Source organism: Trichoplusia ni, chromosome 3 (genome assembly GCF_003590095.1).
Source record: "Trichoplusia ni isolate ovarian cell line Hi5 chromosome 3, tn1, whole genome shotgun sequence".
NCBI classification, from domain to species: domain Eukaryota; kingdom Metazoa; phylum Arthropoda; class Insecta; order Lepidoptera; family Noctuidae; genus Trichoplusia; species Trichoplusia ni.
The window spans coordinates 6,991,688-7,006,742 of NC_039480.1; positions in this window are offsets into that span (position 1 = coordinate 6,991,688).

Below are 15,055 nucleotides of genomic sequence, written 5' to 3' on the forward strand. Positions count from 1 at the left end.
AGTGCGCTGAACTCGACGCACGACCAACTAATTTCCTTTCCACCAGGTTTCTGCTTGGTTCAACAGACGAAAGTTACATGAAATAGAATATATACTATATAGGTAGTAGGTATTAATTTTGGCACCCGTATTTAGAGGCGTGCTAGTGGCAAAATGGGTTGACTGATCAATAACAAAATACATACATCTCTTTCCTCATGACATGCTTTTACATTTCGTGCTTTTTTTTAAATGTAGATATACTTATACCGCACTTGGACCTTCTTTTAGACAAGGATTAAAAATAGAACGTCACTGTTTATGCTCTTACTCAGGTCATTTAAAAGTTTATGATTTCAACAAAAAGTTTTCATTTTATGTTTGGATATAAAAATATCGATTCACTTTTAGAAACCATATATTTTAGTAAGTTCTTTGACCCTTCGATTGCTGCTTAGTTAGTTACTTTGTTGATTATAGATCAACAGACTACAGAAAGGAGGTTTCCCAATCGTCGGTTTTTTCGGACTTAAGGAACCAATTTGTTGTTTCTTTTTCATTTTACGCAACATAGCTGTCACTTGGTCTCCAACTTATTTCATCAGGTTTGGCTCAGTAGGTTTTATTTGAAGTCGGTCGTATGTTTCCGTTGTTAAAATAATATTATTTTCCATTATTTTCCAAACAGTTTCCTCTAATCGCTCCGTTGGTCTCAGGGCGCATATGTGCCCAATAAATGGTAATAGGCCGGTCCTCTATTACCGTTTCACGAAACTGTTAGGCTATCATCATATTAAACCTTCAGGGAATATAATAAAGTTTTGTACCTACACAGCTACTTGAGATAAAAAATCTTTAAGACACTTTTTTTTAATATTCTTAATTAACGGATCACTGGTCAAGACAATATGGTGAAGGAAGTATATACACGGTGATTATTTAGTCGTCTTACAAAAGCAGCCCAGTTCATGTACCCGACGTAAAATACCCCTAGGCGCGATTATTATTTCTTTCTCATCAACTAAGATAATAGGTACTAGGAAAAATAAAACAGGAGAAATCTGAAACATACTCTTAAAAATTATAAAAACGCCGCCGCCCGCGCCCCTCACCATTGTTACAAAGCTCGGACCGCGCTCGCAACAGAGCTGTTTCTAAAACTACGAATTGCATCATAATATTGAAAAAAAAAATACATTTTAAATTTATTCAAATCTTATAATTATCTATTTATTTATCACGAACGTTTTGTAGTCATTGGATACATGAATTGGGCTGCTTTTGTAAGACGACTAAAAAATCACGGTGTATAGTGCAAGTAGCAATATCCTGCATTCAAATAAAAGCAAATACATGAAGCTATTCAATTCGATGTATTTACCAGGTAAGTATTTAGGGTGACTTATTGGAATTAGGTCGTAGTTGTCTTCATTGGGATACTAAGAACTTCGAGAGAACCATCTTTAAAACAGAAACAATGACATTCATAAATATCCTACTTCCAATAACAGTACAATTTAAATTTGAAAGAAAAATAAAGTTCTTATTACTGTAAGGTGTGATTAAATTTCAGACAAACTTCATTATATTAGCTGAAGTTATAAGAGTTGATCTAAAAGCAACAATGAAATAGATTTGTTAAAAGCTTTCGAAAGCCGTTTTTAATTGATTTTCAAATTATGTGTACCACCCGAGCTTCGTTACTGAGAATAGTTCTCAGGTTTGCTAAATTAATACAGCCCACGTCTTTCATAACACCGGTTACAGGGCAAAAAATCAAGACTGCGCTATTTATTAAATAACGGAGGAAAAGTTTTACCTTAATTAATTTAATTTGTGTATTTTATAGGAATTTATGTGAAGTGAAGTATGCATTTAGATCCACAAAATGTAATGAACATGATACTATGTTATATTAATACATATTTTACGATATCAAATTGTTATTTTAGGACACTAAAACGCTCGAAAATATTCTCTATTTGTACAAACTTTTTATCTTCATATTTATAGACCACTAGCTTTTCGCCCGTAGCTTCGCCCGCGTCGACGTCGGTTATATCGCGTTTCCAAGAGAACCCTTCAAAAGTCCGGGATAAAAACTACCCTATATTCTTTCTCAAGGTCAACTCTATCTCTGTACCAAATGTCATTAAAATCAGTTCAGTGGTTTAGACGTGAAAGCGTAACAGACAGACAAACAGACAGACCGACAGAGTTGCTTTCACATTTATAATATTAGTAGGGATTTACAGTCCTTTGCAGCTACCGAAAAATTATTCTCAAAACATCGCGTAATTTTAATGATCTATCCGTACAGTAGCAATGATCAATACTATTTAGAATGTAATTAACTGACCAAATATGCTCAAAGCAGACCAGTTTCGACTAACCACAACCACAGGACAGATTAATCCGTAATCATTAGCTTTACTGATATTACCGAACATAATATCGATATGACAGTATAGATAGCATGATATACAACGGTAACGGGAATCTATGGTTCGGTTTGCTTTTACGTGTAATAATGTGTTAAGATTCTATGTATAAATATTATTTTTGTAACGCAGAATGAAATTTAATTTTTGTGTCGCGGAGATTTCACAAACATTCAAGTCACATGCACAAAGACACCAAGACTCAGGACAAATATTCGAGGATCACACAAATGCTTGTTCTACTTGTGTTTGGCGTGGTGACCTTCTGACACTTGGCTTTCTATTCGATATCTAGTTGTATATAAAAATTCCAGTCTATATACGTTCCACTGCTTTAAGCATTGATCATTAGGCAAACTCATTGCGGGTTGGGGATTGCAGATTCCAGTAAAATCCAGGTTTCCTCTCATTGGTACTATTAAACCTGTAGCTCGTGCATACAAATCTATTCAGGGCCATACTGAATAGTGACAAGCACTAGTTATAGATAACTAGATGTATTATCTATATCTACTAATATATAAAGTTGAAGAGTTTGTTTGTTTGAACGCGCTAATATCAGGAACTACTGTTTCAAATTGAAAAAATATTTGTGTTGAATAGACCATTCATCGAGGAAGGTTTTAGGCTATATACCATCACGCTACGACTAATAGGAGCGAAGATACAATAGAAAATGTGGAAAAACAGGGTCGTCTTCGAGAGATTCCATTCAAAAATTCCTAACTTATATCTTCTAACCACGCGGACGAAGTCGCGGGCAACAGCTAGTTATTAATAAAGTGAGCTGCCATCAAGTATAATCTGCTTAGAATATGATACATCCCCGGGCTAGTACGTGAGGTGTTTGGAACAGGTGATACTGTAATTTTAATAGCTTTAGCTATGTACTGACAATCATAGATCACAAGAGTATCTTCTCCTTAGAAGACAAAATATTATTAAAGCTTCAAGGTACAAATTTGAATAAGCTGATTAATAATTGAAGGATCGATTCGAGTGACTGGTGGGGTCTATAGCTATAATCAAATGGAATCTTAAAGCATAACACGAGATTGAAAATGACAATAGTATAAAAAATTACAAGCAAAGTGGACTTTAAAGGTTAAGCCACCACCACCACCATTTACCGTCATTGCAGGTCCTGTAAACAAGGATCAAAATTCATCAAACCTATTTTCGCCTTCCATTACATCCTTTTTAATTTAACATCAATTATACTCCGAACGTACTTAGCCCGTGTTACGGTATAGTGGCTAATACAAGCCGAAGTTTCTCTATCCTACGAACCTAACTTCCTGGAAGTCCAACAAGGGTTAGCAGGATCAACTACCTTCAACAACGGGAACCTGTTCCATCCTGTAATTAAGATATGACCTATAAATTTAAAATCCTGTGTTATAACTTTTAAGAGACATTTTTCAACTTTCATAAACGAAAGACTTCAGAGTGCCATTAGTGATGTCTGCTCAAGATATCCAGTTTTAGTATTAAAACTTGGTGTCGCTCTGGTCGAAGTTGAGAAGATAAACTTCACCACAAAGGAGGTTATTCTTTTAAAAAGATTCTTTAAAAAAAACTGATGTCTGTATTTCGCGTAGGTTGGCATACTTGGTATTATTGAAAATTCGAACAGCTTCAATCTAATTTGCATGAGGAGCGAGTACTTTAGCTAGTTCATACTTAGATACTACTTCGAGTGGGACGTTTATCACGATGGGTCTTGATTTGTTTTGTTTATTGTTTCAACGGATTTCTGTAACGGCAGCGAGTAAATCGGATTTGAAATCAAAAGTTATACAATTATTTGAATATTTAATTGACAGTATCTAAGATTTAATTAAAAGTTATTCATTTAATGACGTTTCTGAAATTCGTATTCCAAGAACCCAACGATAAAAGCTTTTCGATTTAAACTTAAAGGGAAGTCACAATAAGGCAATCGATACTCAATACACCCAGAAATAGTTTATATAAAAATTGAATGTGTGATTTTAGTATGTGTATTATCGTCACCAAAAGTCGATTGGAATTTATAGCCTCAATGGACGAGGGTCGGTCTCTGACAGAGGCTTTCAGTGGCAAGCCGCCGCCAGCCGGGACCGACCGGGACCGGCCGAGTAAATATTTACCCGCCAGTGTAAATTTACGCTACCCACTAGCATCGCAGCAAATTGAACAGTCACTCGCTCGTACACGAAAATTACACTTTGTATAACAAATATTTTGATGAAACTTTACAGTTGAGCGGACTTTAAATTACAATAAATTAGTGTGATGGCTTTTATGAAGTAGTTTAACGTTCATTTCGTGATTGGCATTTGTTTACTGACCTCTTTAATATCATTCATTAATTAGATACTCACTGTACCAACACTTCATAATTCGTATAGTAATGAAGCAAAAACGCTAAAATAAATTTAAGTTAATTAATTCCTGCATGAAAATTATTTATCTGCAACTAACTTTATCTGAAGCAATTTGATTACCATTATTAGTAGTAACTACATGAAAATAAATGAACAGCCTGTTTAAAATGAAATAGGTAAATCAAACAACAGTTTCTCCACCGAGACGGCATCTTGTAGATCGCCTGAAAATCACGAAGCGACGGTGACGCGCCGCTGTGGTTACGTATACCTGCCAGTACGTTTTCATTTCATACAAACGCCGTGAGATTTGCTTGGGGCTGCGATAGATGGCGCTGTGTGGATGAAAAATGATAAGCTTTTTTTAAACGCTCATAATTTTTTTCCTGCTATATGTGACTATATGCATGATTTAATCGTCTCACAATAATGTGTTCTTACTTGTTAAAATGATAAATTCAATAATTTGAACAAGTTTCAGTTCCGAGACGTTTCCAAAAGGTGGGCAAAGAAACTTGAGAAGCAAAAACAATTTTTCAACTATATGGATAATATACTTCTCATAGAGAATGAATAAAGGAAGAAGAAGGTATAGTTTATTTAAGAGAAGAGAGGATTGTTATTTTTTTCTAAATCCTAAACAAAAATCAAAAGCTTGCCACGGTCTGGCAAAATATGACGGGGTCGTCTTACATCAATATACAAATTCACATACCCCAAAAAATAAACAAGGCAAGGTAGTTGTGTGTGTAATCGTAATTCTGATAGAGATATATCTATGCAAACGACAGATGTAAGCGGTGCTAGCACCAACGAATAACTGGTGAATCGAAAAAGCCTTGGGCGCAGTCACGCAGCTGAACTCATTAACCAATGTCCTTGAGCCCCTTTTTTGGCGAAAATCACACGCAGACTGTAACTGCGGAAGTTTCGTCAGTTGCTGTAACTACACAGCTTGTTGAAAACATTAATATACGTCACGACTACAAAAAACAAATGACGATTACAGCTCATAAACCGGTAAAGAATTCAGACTATTCGTGAACAAATTAGGCCTATGCTATGCTGCGAAAAGCTTAATTTTTTACTTACACAGACGAGGCTTTACCTCACTACGTTCACGTTATGATATTATAATGTAATATAACACTTAAAACATTAGCCATTTAAATGGCCAGGGAGTAATAAAACCATGACCTACCCATCAGAAATGTAAAAGTACCTAATGGACTAACGAAAATAGCATGAATAATGTTCCGTTTCGTTCATTAATATAATTATGTATTAGGTATTCTAAATTTACTCATTCGCTAATAAAACAGTTATTGGTACATTACTATTTATTGTTTCGCGGTTCTATATTTGGAGTTCATTCAATCGATTGATGGGGTTACGTGGTGCAGATGTTACGAGGATGGATGGGTTCATCCGTAGCCCATAATGGCTTGTATTCTACGCATTTCTTTGGCTTCCCTAAGAACTGTAAATATGCGGAAAGATTAGAAAAGTACAGAATGATAAGATGGACTTACGTTACATAATGAAGTTTATTTCTTGTGGGAAACTCGTAGAATTTATGTATAAATGATAAGTGAGAATACAAAATCTCTTTAGAATTTCAGACAGATTCTCAAAAAGTATTAGAAACGTATTTTTTCTTACGATAACAAAAAATTAAGAGGATACAATGAAATAAAACCTCGTGTGACGTCACTTACCAGTACGCTTTTTACTAGCCCCATCATACATTTCATAATCTGAAGTGCTTTAATTTTTTTTGACTTTTTAATGATGAGATAAAATGAAAAATACGTAAATATTCGATATTTTTTTTATCTGTCTGACAGACTATACAGATTTATATTTTAAGAATTGGTCAAATACCGTATTGAATACAAAATAACAGGTGGACTGGATGAGCTCTTGACATTAAGGTCGCTGCTCTGATCCCGACCGTGAACGAATATTTATATGGCCTAAATATCACTAGGAGTCCTTGACAAATGTGTACAGCTTTTAATCTGTAAATTAAATCAATACGTATGAATCAATCTCGAGGTAGGTATGTTGTAACTACATGATTATTTAAATCTATAGAGATGTAATGTTTTTTTTCCATTAGTAACTTATTAGATTTGAGAATTTGGGAGTAAAATTACTGAACTTTTCATCTACTCCCAGCTTCTCTCTCTCTATTACTAGACACCTTTTTAATAAGGTAAAAACTTCCAAACGTATATTTGGTATATTATATATTTAGTACGGTACCTAAAAATGTATAAAAAGAATCAGTCTCTTCAATAGTTCTTTGAACCTTCACAGATTACAACACAGCCACAAACTTCGGATTTGACGATCACCGCAATCCCATAAAAGGGGGACTCGATTTCCAAACTCTAGAAGTACCATCTTTATATGAAGAATAATGGAAAGTGACAGGACAAAAGCATATGCATGTTATACCGTGACGTAGCTTGCGGTCGCGTGCTCTCTGGTACTTTAAATACCGTGTCATTACTGTGATACTACCCTTTACATCATTCATTTGGATTCGAGACAGGTACCTACTTAATGGTCTCCAAGCGTCTTTGTTGTCCTTTTTATTTTTCAAGTATATTTTTTATTTTGAATATTTTTAAGCGTAAGGAAACAAATTGAAGGGAAGAAAGTGGACAAGAGTTTCAAAAGCTATTGGTTTATAATAAACTGAGATCACATATTGTTTGAGGGATCTGTGGTGTTTTTTATATATTTTAGTTTTTTACGAGTCGTTGGTAATCAGATACTAAATATTTAATAAGGAAAGTGTTTTTAAAAATAAGAATGTTTTTTCCCTTTAATCAAAAGCGGACTCCTGCTCTAAGAATCTAACCCTTGTGCCTTGGGGGATTAACAAACATTCAATTTACATGCACATTATATGCAAACTAAAAGAAATAGCCGCGGATCACAAAATGACTTTAAAAAAATAGAAATGATACATAGCACTCTGTTCGAGAAACAGTTACCCCAACTAAAAACAATCAGTTGATTACCAAATGGCGTTGAAGAAGTTTAATGAATTTCACTTCTCACTACTGAAATAACACAAAATCAATAAGTTCATATTAGCCGGACGTCAGCGAGATATCAGGGAGGTCACTACCTTAGAAATTTAAAGTTCAATTTGGTAAATCAATATAGAACCTACACGTGTAAAAATGAAATGTATTGGAAATCATTTGTAGAAAGGAAAATTAACTGTCTGTCATTAGTTTAAAATTTACCGAAAAAGTTTTTAATAAATTTGACTACGCGTCATTCAACTTTGGCAATAACAATGCTTCAACTGTTGGCTTAATTGACTGGCATGCAAAAAAACCCTTAATAAATATAGAAAGCTTAAGAACAGCTATGCTATGACTGGCACTGGTTTACAATTTACAAAGTAAGTTGAATATATGGATAATAATAATGGATGTGTGTCTCAACACAAATAATGCCCATATAAAAAACATAAGTAAATTAGAAATTAATTATGTTTGTATGAATTTAAACTCGACTTAACTAAACAGTTTCAAACAATTTTCCCTTACAATACAAGTGACTCTACAAAGCGACATGTGACATCCATTGTAATTCGCTTAGCAACAAAAATCTGAACATTTAATACACGAATTATTCATAATTTAATTTATGTGAGGATTGTAGATAGAGAACTAGAAAATTCTGACTGTATTAGGGAGCACGCGAATTATTAAGTACCAAGGCATTGCCAAGGACGTGAAATGTGATGGGGTTGCTTACGTCACTGATGGTGTACGTTTAATAATACTTTTATAAAGTATTACTACATCTTCGTTATGCATTGTAAAGCATATTTTTCCATTTCTCCTGTAACCTAAAGAGGTTGTTACTCTACTTAAAAGTTGAGCAGCACTATGGTGGTAAAGTGGTTTCGTAAAGTTAGGGTTATTTCTGTGAGTATTAAGCCTTATTTATCGGATCGTAATAGTAACGATCATAAGAGGCAAGAGAAAAACTATCAGCAGTTCAAGCACTAAAGGATAAAAAGTATAATTAGATTCAGAAATGCTTTTTTATTGACTGTATTTAATATCCTGCTAAATTACTATAAATATAATGAACTAGCTGTTGCCCGCGACTTCATCCCCGATGGTAGAAGATATAAGTTATGATTTATACCTGCCCTGTTTTTTTCACATTTTCCATTGTATCTTCGCTCCTATTAGTCGCAGCGTGATGGTTTATAGCCTAAAGCCTTCCTCGATGAATGGTCTATTCAACACAAAAATAATTTTTCAATTTGGACTAGTAGTTTCCGAGATTAGCGCGTTCAAACAAACAAACTCTTCAGCTTTATATATTAGTATAGAGTATAGATTTTCTTAACCCTCGTTGAATAAACATAAGTAAAAATCAAGATATCTCAAATTGCGCCGCATATTAATATAAAACATGAAAATAATTCCTAACTCAAATAAAAAAATACCAAAAGTTCTAAATACAGCAAAATCAAAAGAACAGAAGTCAAGAATCAATCCAACGCAAAAAGAAACAAACAAGAGCTTTTCAAATTACAAACAAAATATGAACGGCACGAGAACTTCTTGAATACCATAAAGGACTGCCGTGTTGTGGTACACCATGACCCACTTTCTTCAGTGTGAAGAGGCCATCTTGTGATACACTGAAATTCACGTCACTATGTAGGTATATTTTTGCATTTGACAAACAGGAAACAAACTGCAGTCATTGAAAAGTGAAAAAATAATTTCGGTCGACTGAGTTTAGTATTTCTTTCAATTGTAACAGCTTAGTAATCGAACTGTGATTAGTTAGTTTGGAAAGTATTAAAAATCCAAATTAGTACTTATTTTGCCTCGAAAATCTAAATTAATTAAGTGTCACAATTAATACTCGTAGTATAATATATTAAAATCCAGTATTATCAACCAAATAGATCTTCAAACGCGAATTTGCATTTATTCATAAATCAGCTCACGTGATTTAATTAATTACATATTTTTTTTGTGTTATGGAAAAAATTATTAACATCAAATGGGTTTTAACTTTTTATTATGTTATGTTTCTTACCACGGAATTTTAATATTATAAACATTTTGTCATTTGGTTGTTTTCGTAGCTGAATCAAAAACATGAAAAAGAACAACAACAACAACTCTTGTTTAATACAACGCACCACTAATAATCACTACAATTGTTCGTCTTAGAATTTTACTTACACTAATTAACATTACCTATAGGTACCCAGTACTAGATAAAGATTAGATTAAGAAAAAACTAAAAAGTATCTATGAAACACACACTTTAATATTTATACTATACTATACCGAGTTACATACTATTTATATTTAACCAACGTTTAATGAGATCCAACAGGCAAACTATGTAGATGGCTTTGTTGGGCATTGTATCACATTATTTTTTTTTAGCATGTACCTTCTAAATAATAGAGACCTACGACCATCCACATATAAAAATCCATCAACACCTCAAACTGTAATCAAATGAAGAGAAGATTCGCTCTGAAGGTGATAATTGTCGTACATACATCTGGTTTGAACCGGTTAGTCGCATGCGCATTGCCCGGGCGAGCAGCGAGCGGTGGCGGCGCGAGCGCTACTCTGATCTGGCACAGACTCGCATGCCGGATTTATTTTGATCACTCGCTTCCAACACCCAAATAATTACTTACATTTTTTGAATACCAGACAACATTACGTAATTTCAATTGACACTGGTTTATGTCCTTGTGGGTTGCTTGTGAAATCGACTGAAGGAAATTAAAAAATGGGTAAAACGAGAGTTAAAAGCATAGTTCATTACGAGAATTCAGTTCGAATATAATTTAGAGATAGCAAATACATGAAATAAACTTTTTAATGTTCTGTAGCTACCAGAATAATAAACACTGCATAGTCCACAAAAAGGGCAAGCAATTAAACGATGTCGCTAACCTCGACAAAAAAAACAACGCAATGTAGGGTATTAATAAATTCAACATTGACAAAGACCGCCAAAACAGCTGGATGGTCGCCAGACAAGAAAAAATCTGCCTACGCCTTACGCCGCGTCGCGAAACAATTCCTATGACGCGACGGCGATCGAAGCGTTGGACAAAATATGCAAATAAACATCATGTCGGAACTTGGATACCTCAATTATCAAGTCTGCTGTAATGTCTGAGTATATGCTATCAATAGATGACGAATAGCCTAATAGAAGTAATGAATTAAAAGTCCTGTCTACTAGTGAAAAACATGCATGCACGTGCAGATTCGTTCACGACGACGCACTTGAGAAGAAGTGATCTTAAATACAGTATTGAAAAAACTGCTTATTTATTGCTAACGGCGCAGTGGAGCACAGAAAAGAACTCTCATAATCCTAAGCTACATCAGTCTTACTTGAGAAAGCAAGAGGTGTCAGGATGTGGTTTTTGAGCTTGCTAAGTTGATTGTAGGCTAAAATACTCGATAACCGTAATGAGACCAATATCCCGTTAAATTTCCAGGCCTTCGTACCCGTCCCGAGACATCTTCATATTACTACCAGAAATAAAAGTCAGTAGCCGGTTTCAAAAATGCAAGGTTGCGTTAAAAATAATCGATATCTTGACAGGGAATGTCAATTCTTTGTATGTGTGTACGCTTACGTCACGGCGTCCGGACGTCTGACCTCCGGTACAGAACCCAGGTGGGAACAATAAGAATTTTATATAAAAACACTTAACATTTATGGAGAATTGACCTGATTGACGATTGTATTTCAACGATAGATGATCCTCTGGTACGCAATAATTAAAATAGTGTGTCTAGACGTATTTAAAGTTGATTTTATATCATCATGATTGTTTTCTTGATATGTTTAAAAAATAAATCACTTTTGATTCTACGATATATAGTTATGATAACCAATACCAAAACATATACAATAGACTATCGCAAAACTAAATAATACTGAAAAGATTTACACAAAAAAATCTCTATTTCTCCAACGGCCAAAACTACAGTATTAAAAGTAGACACCGAGCGATTGTAACCGATCCTAGTGAATAGAAATTTCAGGAACCCTTATCTATAAAACACACTGAAAACCTACTATACAAGACTCTTAAGTTCAGGAAAGACCTTTTAAAACATTCATAGCCTTGCGCATACGTTTTTATAAATAATTTGTTGTAAAAGTTAAATCAAAGTGACGCAGAGCTTAAACGCCGCAGGAACTACATGCCAACGTCATTTGTTATGCAAAATGTTTGCTATACATGTTATATAACATTGGCTTGAGAATCTAATAGAAGATCTTACTATTTTAATAAATGAAACATGTTATGCAGATTTGATGGGCCTATCTAATAGAATTATGGGAATCATTCCATGACTGTTTACATATAAATAGATACATTAAGTTACGACTATTAAATCGAAGAACAAAACACAATCGTACCTGCATAATTTTCTTTCACGTTTTTAAGTGTGTGAACTGACAGACAATTTAATGTCACTTGAAAATCGTATAGTAAATATAGAAAATATACTTGAACGTTTACTTGCAAAACAACGGACTATTCGCTAAAATGCTCTTGCTTCATTTATTTAGGCATGTAATTAAGACTCAGTTTAAGATACTATTAGGCTATCCGTGCCGTCTTCGATGCGTGAATATAATGAAGACACAGAAGGAAAATCAGAAGTCATAGACGTCAAAAAGAACAAAGGAAGGGAGTCAAAACGCAGCAGGAACCTACAGAACATTCTCTGTTTCACTCTACACCCTGGCAGAAAATGCCTCAGGCATTAAGTTCGCTTTTGTGTATTTTTCATATAAACATTTAAAAAATAAAAACAAATAACATAATTATACAACAAACTTAGCTGTAACTATTTAGCTTCTGAACTCCGTAACCTAGTTCCTTTGTCCAATCCTAGTACAAGAAATAGTTCGCAACTTGCGTTTGACTTCCGAACGAACACAAACATACGTAAATAAGCGGATCACACCGGAAAATAGCAGGTAGCTAAGCGTTATCTAACTCCTAGGACGAAGGGAATCCGGCTAAGTGCAAGTAACATCGTGACACGCTCCAACACTAAGTACTAAGTGTGTGTGTGTGCGTGTCTGTTTTGTAATGTAACACGTGTGTATGCACATGTATGTGTTGTTTTTGTGAATGCGTGTGGTGGATACTTATGTGTCCAACACTTTTTTCTTGGATTGGGATACCACTTTTCTGTAGATACCGCTGCCGCGCTGCAAAGAAGATTTCAGTATATCTTTTTCAAATAATATTGCTACCGCATTTTTATATCAAAAAGAGTTTCCTTCTGTATATACCTTGAAGAGACAATACAATAATGTTTGGGTCGTAAGGAAAATATTTTCCATGACAAGTGACAAGTCAAGCTAATAAAGGGACAAAATTGGTACAACATATTTCATTCATTTAAATGTATATTACATTTTGTTCCTAAACACGTTTTCTCCTACGCAAATTGATCAATCTCTATTTTCTATTCATAGATATTACGAACCTAATTTTGGTTCGGAACATAGAATGAATGTAAGGTATTATTGGCGAGTATTTTAGCGCCACGCTGAAAAGCTATCTAGGTCTATGAGAGCTTGTACAGCAGAAGTAAATATTTCCATTTCACAAGCACAACTTTCTCGTTTGAAAAGATTTTTTGAACTCAAACACATATTCTATTTTATTTAAGAAGACTATAATGTATATTTTTCTTTTTATATTGATATAGTTTTCAAAATGTAAATATTAGTTTAGTTTAATTTATTGTAGTAATGTAATAGCTAATAACTGATGAATAAAATATTTTGTTAGCATACAAACTACCCACAAAAAAAAAGAAGACTAATAAACAGCTTTTTATTTTTAATAAAATGTTTTGGATTTCATCCGTAATGAAAATTTACTGAGCGCCTATCTGGCACATAAAGGCTCATCAATAAGTCGAAAAAATTGACAATCTTTGTATGAAAAAAATTGTCAAATTATTGAATGGTGGTGAAACAGGCCCTTAATGTACTGTACTTTAGAAACTGTTTAATAACCCCCTCAGTTTCCCACAGCTGGGCATAGGCCTCTTATCACAAGTTTAAGGTTACAGAGGGTCTACTACCACATTTTAAAGTAATGTAATTATAGTTGTGAAAGCGTAAGAAAGTAATACATGACGTAGCATCATCTCCCTTCTACACTTGCAATATTACTATTTTGAGACGAGGCGGTTGCACAAACCGTTCTCAAATAATTACGAATCGATCTCAAGAAAGTCATTACAATAATTATGAATTTTATTTTTCCATTTCGCTCTCTCTTACTCACTTTGCCTATACGATTTGACATTAGGAGTCTCTGATCATAATACAAACAGTTACACGTGTATCTGTGTTGTTCGATTGTTTCCATTATTTCTCATTGAGCAAGTGGTACTCGTAGCAAGTTTCTGAAATGAATAAACTAATACTCTCATATTACAGTTTTGAGCTCAATGAAGGAGGATTATCAAGAGTAAATAATACCCAGGATAGCATCCAATTTTGGATGAGTTCCAAACATACTAGATAGTGTGAGGGCTCTACGTGATCATGTACTTACATATTTATATTCATATATTAGTTGCATTCGGAGATATGAGAGACCTAAAAGAGTTTTACGAAACTTTCAAGACAAGTCGGTTCTCGTGTGTTAAAGAAAGTTAAAAAAATGCAGTCTGGTTTAAATGTTAACCTTATGCTGAAGGGGTCATATTCTTAACATGAAATGCTCCATGCGGCTCGATAAAAGCCGCTCGGAGCTGGTCGTTTTGAATGGTATTGAAATCAATTTCCCGACGGTACGCGGCGGCGTCTCCTTACGACGATTCACTCTATTTGTGTACCGCGGCTGACGTTGCGAACAAATTAAATAAATCCTCAATGTTGCACGCAAACCGCGACCTGATGAGCACGACTGATAGCCTCCCTAATTTACTGATTTTACTTCAAATGGGAAGTACTTATGTGAATGCGAACATCAAAATATCGTAACTAAGAACAGTATCGTATATCGGGATTGTTTACCAAGTAATTGTTAACTTATTTGTTTAGCGCTCTTCCGTAATCGCTGGTATATAAATATTACGTAATCTGCCTACGTTTATATGTTTATGTGCTAAGTCTGTATTTTATAGTTCAAACATTACTCATAAAGCTGCAGCTTTCATGTGCGGATCTACGCAC